This window comes from Lutra lutra, chromosome 4, assembly GCF_902655055.1.
Source record: "Lutra lutra chromosome 4, mLutLut1.2, whole genome shotgun sequence".
NCBI lineage: Eukaryota > Metazoa > Chordata > Mammalia > Carnivora > Mustelidae > Lutra > Lutra lutra.
Window position 1 is genome coordinate 173,647,784 of NC_062281.1, and position 14,620 is coordinate 173,662,403.

General features: G+C 45.9%; 1 protein-coding gene across 1 annotated transcript in view; it reads right to left on the reverse strand.

The window, feature by feature from the left end:
• Positions 1 to 2,505: 2,505 nt before the first annotated feature.
• KHDRBS1 (KH RNA binding domain containing, signal transduction associated 1) overlaps positions 2,506 to 14,620 on the reverse strand; it is a 41,767-nt gene continuing 29,652 nt past the window's right edge. Inside the window, exons 10-11 of the transcript XR_007126835.1 lie at positions 13,880 to 13,939; positions 2,506 to 3,203 (exon numbers count right to left, since the gene is read on the reverse strand). The gene's annotated coding sequence lies outside the window, so the exon portion shown is untranslated. The remainder of the gene's footprint in view (positions 3,204 to 13,879; positions 13,940 to 14,620) is intronic.

Here is a 14,620-nt window from a genome sequence, read left to right on the forward strand (position 1 = left end):
TTGGTACAAAGGAATCGGAGCTCTGAGCTCAACAGGAAAATTGTGGTGGGCCCTGTTGGGCAGGGGATGTGGAATCCTGGACCCAAACCAGAGTCTTAATGGTATGAATGGGGCATGGACCCAGGTGCCCCCTCTCTGGCTCTCTTTTATTAGACCCATCCCAAGATGGGGTGAGGCATGCTGCCACAACCTAGCATTTAGATCTAAGATTTAAGATCTCTAGGACGGGGGGTAGAGGATGAGGGCCAGATCTAATCTGGGGGGATCTGAGTTTCTGCATCTCAAGCAAAAAAGTCTTTCACCAACTCTGCTCGTAAGTCACTGGGCCCAACCCCATACTAGAACACCCCGTGCCAGGCCGGGGAGTCCTGCTAGAACTGGGAACTGTAGAAAAGTAACCAGGGCTACAGCCTGAAGAAGGGGATGGGAGAGGCAGGGCTCTATCTGACAGACAGTCTTTGGAGCGGCATTCACATTGCCCTGGGACTCCAGCTGTTGGGTCTATCAGAAACGGTTATGGGGCTGACCTTCTCCAGTCACAACTAACCTGGTATTTCATAGGATTTTTGTAAAACCTCCTTTGCTTTGTCTTCTCTGCTTACTGGCACTGAGTTAAGCAGGGACTTTCCTGATATGGATGTTCAAATGAAGGCCCAGAGACACTTAGCAATTTACCCAAGATCGTGTAGCCCTCAAGGGCAGAGCTGGCCCTGGAAGGAGTAGGAGCGACTCTGAGGGGCCCAGGGAAGGGAAGGCAGGCAGACAGAGCAACAGCCTTCAGAACGGCAGCAGCAAAAGCACTGGCTCTCGGCCAGATTTCATAGCCGCCCCTCCAGAGCCGGCTCTGCTGCTGGGCCCCAGGCTGCCAGCCCTGCCTCCACACTCCCACCCCAGTCCCCCAAGAGCCCATCACCCTGGCAACAGCCAGAGAAAGGCCCAGCTAAAATATTTATGGCTCAAAACAGTTCAGAGGCTTCAGATGGGGGGGGGAGGGAGGAGGGTTGATGTCATCCCTTCTCTGCTTGCAGGGGAGGTGACTGACACGCAGGGCAGCTGGGTGGGTGGGCCCAGGCCACTAGGTCAGGGCTCTCAAAGGAAGATCCCTAGGGCTGCACGCGGTAACCAGAGGAGGAAGGAGGCTGTATGTGACAGACGTGACAGGTGGACAGGGCTTGGGTAAGAAACACAAGCTGGAACAGAGGAGGAAGGAAGCTTCATGTTAATCAGCTCTGGACTCGGGTTCGGTGTTTCACACCCATTTCATTTCTCAGATCCCGCTGAGTGGATAAGGATTATTATCCTACTTTTAGGAGTAAACAGGCCCAGAAAAGTACACACCAAGTGATGAGCTAGGATTTGAACGTAGGATTTGTGTTTGGCTTGAGCTTTGCGAGCTTTCCTGTTAATTCTGTGACTCCCAAGTAGCTATCCCGGCATCTGGGGGTGGAGGGTGTGGCTGCCTGGGAAACTGCTGCTGGCTTTCCAGATAGCAACCCCCTGGGCTCTGTGCTGCCATTTATCATTCAGATGCCATCTGGATCCCTAAGTCCCTGTGCCACACTCCTCCCCTGCCTGCTGACCTGAAGCAAGTCCTCAGACCCTAGATAAGGGAACTCGGAGCCATAAGGGGAGGCCTAAGAGACCAGGAAGCCAAGGAAGTTGCAGCCTTGGTGGCCAGCTCTGGACCAGGAGTGTCACCACTGCAAACTAGTTGACAAATGCATCTCGGTTTGCCTGGGACTCTCCTGGTTTGGGCACAGGAACCTTCTCTGTCTGGGGGTGGACCTGGATAAGGTTTGCCACCATACACAAGTTTCTCACACAAATGCTTTCCTGTTTCAACCTGCAGTCGTGAGAGGTACAAACGGGTGAAAAATCGGGACTATGAAGTCTGATGGCTTCTTCTTTTAGCCTTATACAAGTTATTTATCCTCTGGAGCTTCCGTTTCCTCATCTCTGAAGTATCATGGGTTGGAGGATTAAGTGAAATTGTGCATAAACATGCCTGACAGAGTGCCTGGTACTTACAAAGCACTTAATAAATTATTAGCCATTATTTATAATAATGAATAATGAAGAGAAAAATGCGCTCAGGTATTTAATAACTTGCCCAGAGTAAATCAGTGGATTTCAACATCCTTCTCCTGCTAAGAATGCATCCATGCTCATTAGACTGCCCCGGGCACTGTTAAAGCGCAGACAGTCTCTCTCTTCCCAAACTCAGCCCTTCTCCTGGTTCTCTTGTTGGGAAAAATGACCAGAAGAGTTATTTTATTAAAGGAAGAGTATAATATCAGACAACCTCTCAGGAAGCTCAGTATGAAACCAGCCTGGACAGAGGCCGCAGGAAACTGGAAGTCGATCAAAGGCTGACTTTCTAGTCCTTCGAGAGGACATGTTAGGACAACCAGCTAGCTCGGTGTAGTTGGAAGAAGAGTAGGAGCTAGACAAGGGGTCTTTGGCTCTTTCCCAAAGGTGACAGAAGCTACCAGAGTGGGACCATTCTTCACTTGACCAAATCTTTTATTTAACTCCTTAGTGCCAGGTGTTTTTTTGGGGGAAGGGATATAGTACAGAGGTGAATTCAGAAAGCCCTACCCTTCAAGAGTGTTTTGGACAAGGTTAGTCATCAAAAATGAAGAGAAAAATAGGCTCAGAGGTTAAATAACTTGTTCAAAGTAAATAAACCTTCTCACTTGTCTTTCCTCTGCCTTTACCAGGGGTGACAACCAGCGTTGTCCTGGGAGAACTCTGGAGGTGCCCAAGGGCCCCTGGGCTGGTACCCACAGCACAGGTGTGGTTATTCCTGTGGGAAGGGCAGGAAGTAAGAAGTGTGCTCCAGCCGGTTCTGCTGGAGGCTTGGGGGAGGCAGGCAAAATGGGAGTGACACAGTGGGAGATGCCGGTTTATTCAGATCTAGGAGGCTGTGCTTGGGATACTGTTAGTCCCCTTCAACTCTTTAAAGTCCTCAGCAGGTTAAATTGTTAGCATCACAGCTCCCTGCAGCCCTGAGGACTCCACTGTGGGCCTAGAGACTCTCTTAGGGGATCCTGGCTGGCTTTCTGTGTGCAAATCAGACAGATCAAGAGGTGGAGTGGAAAAAGACTGTTGATCTCTCCTGGGTGTCTCTGTGCTCAGCAAATGCCCTCAGGCCAGCCTTGACACAGCAGGCAGCTCTCCTGGTTTCCGGAGTCCTCTGATCACTGCAAAGACACAGGTAGAAAATTAGACACAAAGCTACCCCATTGGGGGGCTTCCTAGCTTCCCATTTGGCCAGGGTGTCCCCCCTTTATCATCTCCCCATCCCACAGCACAACTCTAGTTATCTCATTCCATACAGGTTTCTAGGTGCACAGATGGGTAGGCAATAGATGTCCACAGCCTAAGAGTGGTCTTTTTGCTGTTGGTCGGGTAACGAGAATGTATTCTCACTTCAGATACTTCCCATCCTTAGCCTTGCCTAAGCTCAGTGATCCAGAGTGGAATCACTGAAGCCACTGGGGCCTTTAGCTATACAGGCTTTGGGGTCTTCAGCTGTTATGAAGGGGAAAATGATTTCTGTCGGCTCAGAGATATGAAAAGATAAAATGCTTTAAAGCCTTTGGAGGAGGGGCACCTGGGTGGCTCAGTTGGTTAAAGCATCTACCTTTGAGACTCAGGTCATGGTCCAGGGGTCCTGGGATCGAGCCCCGCACTGGGCTCCCTACTCAGCAGGGAGTCTGCTTTTCCTTCTCTCTCTGCCCCTCAACCCCACCACTTGTGCTCTCTCTCTAAAGTAAATAAATAAAATCTTTAAAGAAAAAAAAATAAAGCCTTTGGAGGAAAGCAAATGAGGAAAAAGTCATCTTCTTAAAGCTATTAATAGCACCTCAATCCTAGGCTTGGGGCGGAGGGCAGCTCCTCTGGCCTTCTGAGGGGTTCATCCCAGCCCTAAATACTCAGGGTTATCTGCAGGAGACACATATCTGAAGCCCAGAGCACATGCCAAAGTCTGTAGCAGTTCTCCCGTTCTTGTAAAATATGGCACCCCCATTCTGCCAGCTGTTCCAGCCAGTAATGTGGAGTCCTCCTCGCTCATGCCCTCTTCTCCCACATCTAATCAGGCACCAAATTATGTTTGTCGTAGCTCTGAAAAGTCCTCGGATCCATTCACTTCTCTGCTTACTATAGGTCTTCCTCATTTCTTCCCTGGACTAACACAAAGTTTGCTAACAGGTCCTCATGATCCATAATCTATTTTCCACTCAGGAGCAAGTGAAGTTTACATTTAATAATGTTGTTCCCCCCACCTTACTCCTGGATTCAGTGGTCTTCAGTGTTGACCTCAGAATAAGGTCCAGGCCTCCTACCTCACCTTGAACCTGCCTCAGTCCCACCCTCTGCCTAGAACATGCTTTGTGTCCTTGCCCCAGACCATCTCAAATACCCTGTGTCTAGCTAACTCTTCCTTTAGATGTCAACTTAAACATCATTTTCTCAAGGAGAACCCCTGGGTTAGGCTAGGCTGCCTGGTGTCTGACCTCACAGAACTCTGTTCCTTTCTTTCATAGCACTTAACACAACTGAAATGATGTATGTCATTTATGAGACTAACATCTGTTTAGTGTCTGTTTCCTCAATTACAAGCTCCGTGAAGTCAAGGACCAATTTTACCTTATTTGCCACTGAATCTCCAGTGTCTAGGGCACAGTAGGTGTTCCAATATGTATTAGCCAATATGCTTAATAAAATTGGGGCGCCTGGCTCGCTCAGTTGTTTGAGCAGCTGATTCTTCATTTTTGCCTCAGGTCATGTGACCTCAGGGTCATGGGATGGAGCCGTGTCAGGCTCTGTGCTCCATGGGGAGTCTGCTTGAGGATTCCCTCTGCCCCTCCCCCTGCTCACACTCTGTCTCTTGCAAATAAATGAATCTAAAAAAATAAAATGAATGAAAGGAAGCAGTTAGGCTGACCTCTGCAAAGAAGCTTAGGATGAATCCTATCAGAGCACAAGGTATTTCTTTCTCAAAGGCAGATGGGAGCTAGTTTCTGAACTCCAACCTCACAGAGCCTGAGAGATAGGGAGCACCCGTGCTATACCTAAAGCTGGGCCACGAATGAGAAGCATGAAGGCTGCAGGAGCCAAAACCCCCTGGGAGGAATTCGCTCTCTCTGAACCCAAACTCTTCTATCTCAAGTTCTCACACCACAGTGTCTGGGAGGAAGGGACTGAGGTGGACTAAGTAGGCTCCAGAGGATGACAAGGGAACAGCTAATTCAGGCATCTTAATGCAGTTTTAGGAACAGGAGTAGTCTCCCAGTTTCTGGCAAAGTGTTCTACTTAAGTGACGGATCTGGGCTGACAGCCTAGCTGTGCCTCGTACTCTGCCTGGAAACCTCTCAAGTGAGTTGCCTTTTTTCGGGAGTCCCCATGTCCTCCCCAAGTTTGCCCTGGAACTGACAAGGCCTCCTTGAAGTGACAAGCTCCCTAGGTCTAGGTGGGGAGAAGCACGGGAGAGCTCGTGTTCCTATTCGGAACTCCTACCTGCCCATCTTCTGCCTGAGACAGCAGCCAAAGACACTCACCGCAGTAGTATATCTCCTGTCGAGAGGCTGCTGCAGTTTGCAGTGAAGAAATGTCAAGAAGCTAAACCCCAGCAACATGGTTATGAAATTCAAGTCCCTTCCAGATAGGAGTCTCTCTCTCCTCTTAGAATAGAGAGCTAGGGTTGGCAGAACACTGGCTGAGAGCATGTCCTCAGCCGCAATGCTAGAAGAGGTTACAGAGATATTCAGCCCAGGGGTTAGAAAATTGATCTTTCTTTCTTTCTTTGACAGTCAGAGATCATGAGTAGGCAGAGAGGCGAGCAGAAGAGAGAGGGGTGGGGAGAAGCAGGCTTCCTGCTGAGCACAGAGCCCGATGTAGGGCTTGATCCCAGGGCCCTGGGATCATGACCTGAGCCGAAGGCAGTGGCTTAACCGACTGAGCCACCCAGGCGCCCCTTGTTCATTTTTTTTTAAAAGATTTTGTTTATTTGGAGGGGGAGGGGGAGAAGAAGGAGAGAATCTCAAGCGGATTCCCCACCGAGCTTGGAGCCCAATATTGGGCTTGATCTCATGACCCGAGCTGAAACCAAGTTGGATGCCCAACCAACTGAGCCACCCAGGCGCCGCGGAAAATGGACTTTAGAGGTCAGTGACTTTACCTGGTCATTACCCCTGAAAAGGTTTGGTCTGCAGCCTAAAGGCAGCCTCCTTGGAAGCCCAGGGAGCAATCAGACCAGGACAGGACTAGGGTGCAGTGCCTACCACTGGCTTTTGCTCCTAAGGGGCCTACAAGGGCTGGCTCAGGGAACAAAAGAACAAGTAGTTAGGCAGGGCAGTGCACTTCCTCCCCTTCCCCCAACAGCTGCTGTCTCAGACAGCTGTATCCAGCCTGTCTGCTCAGGCTATTAAATATTCATCAGGTGCTTGCTAGCTTTAAACATGTAATGACTATTAATCCAGAGAGCAAGAGGTACATGAAGGTTCTGGAGAGAGAAAGGGAGGGCTCAGAAGCATCTCTTTCTCTTAATTTCAGGAATCTGGAAACGCGGAAAGGGGTACCCCCATCCTGTGCACCAAAGCTGGGAACTACTTTCAGTGTAAGCTGATCTTCTGGTGGCCACTGTAGGTAGAGAGAAGAGACCAGGAGGTAGTTAAGGGAGGGTGGAGACTTGGGTCTAAACTCCCGCTCTTGGGCCCTGTGGTCATCCTAACCAGGACTTGCCAGTTTCCCAGGATAATCCCCACTTCACAGGGTTGTCTGTGAAATTAAATGGGTCACTGCATCTGCATATAATTCCAGTGGAATTAGCACAGAATTAAGAGTTTAAAATGAAGGCAGAGACTTCAGGAATTGAGGGGAAGCCACACCATGTTTAACAATTCCTTAAGAGCAAAGTTTCTACTCCAGGTTCTGGTCTCCAGTGTAGAGGGTGGGTTAAAGGGACAGGAAGTGAGAAATCTCCCTTAACATACGACGAAGGCCTAAAGTCCCACCCTCAATAGCCCAAATTTCTGAGAGGAGAGAGGATTATTCTTTCTAAAAAAGGTTAGAACCAAAAGGTCTTCAGGCAAGGGGGGAGCAGAAGGCAGGCAAGGTGCGGGAAGAATATCCCCTTCGCTCTCCCACAGGAGTGGAGCCACTTTATGGAAGGTTCTGCTCTTCTGCTTCTTCCCTCCTTCCCTATCTTGCTCGCACAATGGCAAACACAGGTGTGTCTGAGTCACTCTCATGCTCAAGGCCTTCAATAGCTCCCTTAACTTCAGAATCAAGTTCAAGTACTTTGCCTACATTTTGCTTTGCAAAATGGGCACTCACCTCTCTTCCAGCCTCTATTTATAGATTAACATTTACTGGGTGCTTACTACAGGTCACGCAGAATGTCTTTCATTCAACTGAATTCATTCAATCTTTACAACAATGTTGTGACAGAAACGATAATCCCCCATTTTACAGATGATGAAACTGAGTCTTGGGGAAGGTAGCTCGCCGAAGGCTTAGCAGAAGGCTCTAAAGATAGTGAAACTAACCCTGGAGGTGGCAGTGTTGACATTAGTCTGTTTAAAGCCATAATAAGATGCTGTGTTAATCTGTCTGCCTGGTGCTTCCTAAACCTTCTCAGACAGTTCCCCCAGGCCACTGGTATTAAGTACAGCAACAGGGCACAACCACACACTACTGAACTATTGAAGGCTTACTCTCTCCCATTAGACTGAGTTTTTGGAAGGTGGACATTATGAGCTGATAGAGACCCATGACCCACAACAACCAGCAAATGTTCATTGTACTAGCAGTAATATTCCTGCAGAAGCAGCCTCCTATCAGGATAGAGTATGGCTGTACAAGCTCCTTGAGATGGTTCTGGCTGACAGGTAAAACTCCTTCTACATTCCGGCATAATCCTGTAGTTGAGACTGATCACAGACTCTGAAATCAGACTGCCTGAGCTTCGGTCCCAGCTCCGCTACTTAACAGCTGCACGACCTTGGGTGAGTTATTTGATTTTCTCGGCCTCAGTTTCATCTTTGTGTAAAAACAGGACAATAATAGCTACTTTACAAGTGGAGAAGATAGTGAATGGCACACAGTAAAGAATCGATGTTAGAACTGACACAACGCAACAGTAGTTAAAATACGTATTTTTCCGATTTTAACATCCCCCAAATCAGGACGCATTTTACACTTGATATGAAAGCAAACTACCGTGTAGGTTTAATTGGCAACATTTTTTCTTTCTTTGCAGTACTTCATACATCTCATAATAAATGACCTCAGTGTCCATGAAATACGGTGTTATCTTCCGGAAGCAGCATGCTTTTAGCATAGAGAATGGACTCCAGTATACAAAAATGTTGCCAGGGACACCCCACAAATTCGGTTCTCTCCTCCCTTAGCCAGGTAGAGCTGCCTATTTTCCCTATGTCACTTCCTCCTCCTTTTACAAAGTGGGGTCAAGATCAATGAATGGGAAAAGATGGAAGAACAATTTAAATGACTACTTAGCAGTAACACTGCAGGCAAACAGCTGCTTGCATGGGTTCACACAGCACAAAAACCTATCAAGAAAGAGGGAGCTCATGTTCTGCCTTGTGCAACCCAATTCCAGTACGATCTTTGGGCAAAGCCTTGAGGGACATGGAACTTCGGGGTTTGAGACCAGGCAGGGAGTACTTCAGTTTCAAAAACATGACCAGACATCGACTACCACAACACCTCTATCCCCCTATCCACACGGTACAGTAGACCTGTGCATGTGTGGACAACGTTTTTCAGTCCCAACTCTCAGGCTGCTGTTCCTGAAACAAAACACAGTCCGAATCCATTTCATCCTTAGTGGCTGGAAAGCCCTAGCAGCTGCTGATGCATTCTTACCTTCATTCTTAGCTTGGGGCAGGGGGTGGGAAGTGGTGGTGAAAGCAAAAGGGGACAAACCCTGAGGCTTCTTGAGTAACTACCATATCCCTGGGTAAGAGACGGTGAGGCTGTTCCCTTAGCAGTGATAGTCATTGCCAGGAGCACCTGGAGATTCCACAGAAATCCTGGAGGGAGATGGAGAGAGGAGCAAAGAATGCTGACAGTGGGGGAAAAGGCATGTGCAGCTCAGCCTCGAAGCTTCTGAGGAACTACAGATGGCCAGGCATGGCAGCTAGAACAGCAAGCCTCATTTCCACTCTCGCAGCCTGCAGTGTGAGCACAGGTAAAGATGGGGTTTGGAGATACTCGTACGTGGGACCAAATCCTAGCCCCATCACTTACCACCCGCTGTTAGTGGTGCCCAAACAATCCGGTCAGCTATTCCTTATCCGTGAGTAGCTACTACATGCCAGAAATTGTATTAGTGACTTTTAAGTAATACCTACTTCAAAAGGTAGTAGATCTATATACCTCTGTGGTTAATTACTGTGCCAATATGGATAAAGGCGCCAAGATCATTTAATGGGGAAAAAAGTTTTTTTGAAGTATTTTTTTTAAGATTTATTTTTTGGAGGGGGAGAGAGGATGCATGTGTGTGTGCACATGAGCACACATGAGAGCACGGGGAGGGGGAGAAGGAGAGAAACTCAAGCAGATTCCCTGCTGAGTGTGGAGCCCAACGTGGGGCTCAGTCCCACGACCCCTAGGATTATGACCCAAGCCAAAATACACATTCAGATGTCCAACTAGCTGAGCTACCCAGGCACCCCCCAAACAGTCTCTTTTTAATAAGTGATGCTGGGACAACTGGATATCCACATGCGAAAGAATGAATATGAAACTCTGACCTCACACCATATGCAAAAGTTAATGCAAAATGGGTCATAGGCCTAAATGTAAGAATTGCAACAACAGGAGTCTTAGAAGGAGAGAAGTAGAAATTTTCAGGACCCTGAATGAGACGATGGCTTCTTATCTAAGACAGCAAAAGCACAAGCAACAAAAGAAAGTAAACTGGGCTTCATCAAAATGGAACTTTTGTGTTTTGAAGAAAATAAAAAGATAACCCATGGAATGGGAACAAAATACTTGCAAATTATCTGACAAGGGCTGCACACCAGACCATATAAAGAGCTTACAATTTAATAATAAAAAGACAAATAATTCAATTTGAATTGACAGGAGATTTAAATGAACATTTTTCCACAGAAGATACCAGGGACACTAGTCATCAGGAAAGTGCAAATCAAAAGTAGCAGGAGACGCCACTTCACACCTGGTAGGATGGCTACAGTAAACAAAGCAGAACAGCACAGGTGTTGGTGGGGATACGAGGAATGAGGCTGGTAGGAATGGTGCAGCCTCTACAGGAAGAGTCTGGCAGTCCTCCAACAGCTGAGCACTGAATTGCTGTCTGACCCAGCAATTCCTCTCCTATTAGGTGCACGTCCAAGAAACTGAAAACTTATGTCCACAAAAAAACTTGTATACGAATGCTCCTAACAGTATTTTTCATTACAGCCAAAAAGCAGAAACAACTCAGCAATGTCCATCAGTGGGTGGTGAGTGGACCGAAAAAACGCATACGATGAAATGGTATTTGACAATAAAAGGAATGAGGTACTGACAGATGTTACAACATGGATGGAATTTGGAGATGTGACACTAAGTAACAGAAGAAAGTAAAAAAAGATTCCATAGGTTGTATGATTCCATTTATATGAAATGTCCAGAACAAGCAAGTCAACAGAGGTAGGAAGTAGACGAGTGGCTGATCAGGGCCGGAAAAGGTAAGGGGACCGGGGGAGATGGCTGAAGTGCATGGGAATTCTTTTCTGGGGGTGAGAAACATGTTCTCAAATAGATGGTGGTGATGACGACATAATTTTATATCTATTAAAAGCCACTGGATTGTACACTTTATTTTTTTTTTTAATTTTATTAGAGAGGGAGAGCACGTGAGAGCAAGCAAGCACAAGCAGGGGGCGGGGGTAGGGGTGAAGGGAGAGGACAGAAGGAGAAGCAGGCTCACTGCTCAGGAGGGGCCTGAGAATGTGGGACTCAATCCAAAGACCCCAGGATCATGACCTGAGCCAAAGGCAGACACTTAACCAACTGATCCACCCAGGCGCTCCTGAATTATACACTTTAAAATGGGTGAATCGTAGGATTATGATTGTATCTCAATAATTTTTTTTAAGATTTTATTTATTTATTTGACAGACAGAGATCACAAGTAGGCAGAGAGGCAGGCAGAGAGAGAGCCAGGAAGCAGCCTCCCCGCTGAGCAGAGAGCCCGATGCGGGGCTCGATCCCAGGACCCTGAGATCATGACCTGAGCCGAAGGCAGAGGCTTAACCCACTGAGCCACCCAGGCACCCCTTATCTCAATAATCCTAATGTGTCTTTTAATCTGTAGTAATAGAAGCTAACCAGAGGCTGCAGGCTATTAGGCTGCCTACCGGCAGCATGTGGCTTGCCACAGAGGTTTTACAGGGACTAATACTAATCAGAGCATACACTAAACAACCGCTGGCATGTAAAATCCAAATTTCTAGTTTTTCTGGAAAATCAGATCTAGCAAGTCTAACAAAAAAATTTCTGGAGCTGGAAAAGAAACATGACTGAAAATGGACTTCAAATGCTTGACACGATCCAAGGTAGAACCACTTCAAGTTACTGGAGTGACTCATTTAAAATGAGGGATAACTTCTAATACTTGGAGCTGTCTTAAATGAGATGGGTTGATGGGTTGCTTTTGGAAGTAATACGTTTCCTATCACTAGTGCCAAGTACTGATATATGCCACAAGGATGGTCCTTGAAAACTTTATGCAAAGTGAGAGAAGCCTATCACAAAGGCACATATCATACAACTCTATAGAAACAGAAAGTAGGTTAGTGGTTGCCAGGGGCTGGGGAGAGAAGAGAATTGGGAGTGACTGCTAACAAGTATGGGATTTCTTTTTGGGGTAGTGGGAATTTTCTGGAATTAAATAGTGATGATGGTTGCTCAGCACTGTGAATATTCTAAAAGTCACCAAACTGTATACTCTAAGATGGTTAAAAAGGTAAATTTTAAGTTATACAAATTTTGTATTAATTAAGAGAGAAAGGTAGAGAAGACCAAATGAGATTGTCCTTACTAGCTGCTTAGGATAGTATCACAGTAATGTTAGCTACTATTATCAACTTCATTTGATGATAAAGAAATGAAGCCCAGAGAGGGATTAAGGGTTTGGTTCTGTCAAAACAAAGACCAAGGCTATGATGAGGCAGAGTCAGGACAGGTCCCCAGTCTTGCCTGGCTCTAAAGCTTAGGACTGTAATAAACATTCGGTAGTGACAGAAACCCATAGAAAATACTGGGACCAACTGACTAAGCTCCACATTCAAAAAAGGCAGACCACTGACAGACCTGGGTATGCCAACAATAAAACCTGTTTTCCCAAGTGCAAATTACAGGCCGAGTGAAGAAAGAAGCATCCCCCAAATTCTGCTCTTCAGACTACCCTAGAAGAGTTGGAACTAATTCTCTGCATTCAGGGACTTTCCTCTAAAATTGCTTTGCCATTCATGTAATCCATATCAAACCTAGGACTTCCGTGCTCGATACACACGGTCCTCTTTAAAGTCTCCACATCTGAGAGGCTCCTGGGAGAGGCAGGTTGGGAAGACACCATCTTCAAGAAGGGAAATTTTACCGATAAAGGGTGCCTTTGACCTCTCCCTAGTTTGGTCTTTTGCCTTTGGTGTTCTCCTAACCCTAACAACTCACCCAGAGGAGAGGGCAAGATCATCCAGCCAGTTCCTGGATGGCTTCAATCAGCAGCCCCCACCTACCCCAATCAGGGGGCTAACCTTTCTTAGAGAAGGAACACTAATATTTACTATTTATAGGACACCGAATTGGTGGGCCTTATATATAGTAAAACTCATTCAGTCTGCTGACCACTATAAGGTGTACATTATCACTATCTTCCTTCCTAGACGTGGAAATAAGAGGTTTTAGGTCACTAAACAAAGAAAAGTTGTCGATTCAACTCTGTTAGGTTTCATGCCCTCTCTACTATGCCACACTATCCCTTTCAGAGTGTCTCCTCAGGGTGAGAAATACCCCTTCCTTAGATTAAAAGCAATATAATGTGGAGAGTATAAGTGTTAGGTTCTGACAACAAACTTGGGCTTGATTACTAGCTAACCATACTAATTATGTGACTCCAGGAAGTTACTTAACCTCATTAAGTCTCAGTCACTTCTGTCATACATACATAATACTGGACAATTGTTGTTTGTCTGCCCAGTACCCATTCCCTTTTCCTAATAACACCCTGACTTCCTTTGGAGGAATTAGTTTTTTCTTACCACATCCTGGTAAGGTATGAACATGTGACTTAAGCTAATACAGTCTGACATTCCCTCCCTAGAACTTGAATCTCAAGGGAAAAAGAAAGCGAACGGCTAGAACTCACTCATTCTAGCAACAACACCTAAACGGCTAGTCCTGGCTCCAAGAACATTCCTGTGGTCTATCACTGATGTTCCCGTTCTCTGCAGCCAATCTGGTTCCCATGCCAGATTTTTCCAGCCTTCACACTAAATCTGCAAGTCCTTAACATCGTTCTAATAAATTCCTTTTTATTTACATCAACCGGTCACTTTGCTGCTTACAACCAGTGAATGCCAAATGAAACACTGACCCATTAGGTTATTGACAGGATAGGGTAGGATTCAACAGATGGAAGCTGACACTACAATCATCACAAGTAAATTCAATAGGGATTGTAAACCAACATATGAACACGACCGTGTTGTAAATATGGTACAGATGACATGCAAGAAAGACCTGCCCACGGATCATGTCCCAGGCCACCTCCTGGCAAAACTATTTCATAGTTAGGATGAAAGTCCCACATCCTCAGTAGAAAGCTACCTTAACGTACCTGACATGGGTCTTCACTACCCATTCTACTCCAGGAAATGCCTCAGGAGTTTTCAATCACCTGAAAACGGAGAAGTAAGAGATCAGCCTTTTGAAGAGGAAGTTCTAAAGACATACAAATTAAAAGAGAGAGATCCTGCATGCAGTTTACACATTACAGGAGAGAAACATGCAACTTTAAAGAAATTTTAAGTAACATTTCATTGTGAATATCAATACGGGGACCTATAGGGCTCATCCTTGTACATTTTTAAATAGCTGAGCAGAAAGCTTGACTTTGGGGAGCAGCAGGTCTAATCTACAGTCATTGAAATTTTACAATGTGTCATTTAAGATGTCAGACTTTGTGCCCAGGTTACATTACAGTTCACTTGTGATGGGCAGGATTATTAAGAGTTATGGCTAATTTATGCGGCAGCATATGGTTTTTCTTTTTACAGCTATTTTTATTAAACAAGTTTTGCAAAGTTTTAACATTAAAATTAACAGCTAAAGAATTGTTTATGCAAGTTGCTGTCACAGTTTATGTAAAAGAGAAATATGTGCTATTAAAATCAGACATTTAGGTTACCTTTGGTTTTTTGCGATGCATGTTAGCTTTACACATCCTGATTCTCTTGCGATAATTTTCCTTTAAAAAGGGGGGTATAGAGTGATCTCTTTTCATCAAAACAAGACATAATGCCCTGAAAGCTGACTTCAAACCATGGTTGAAAATTCAGTTATTTACACTTTATCACAA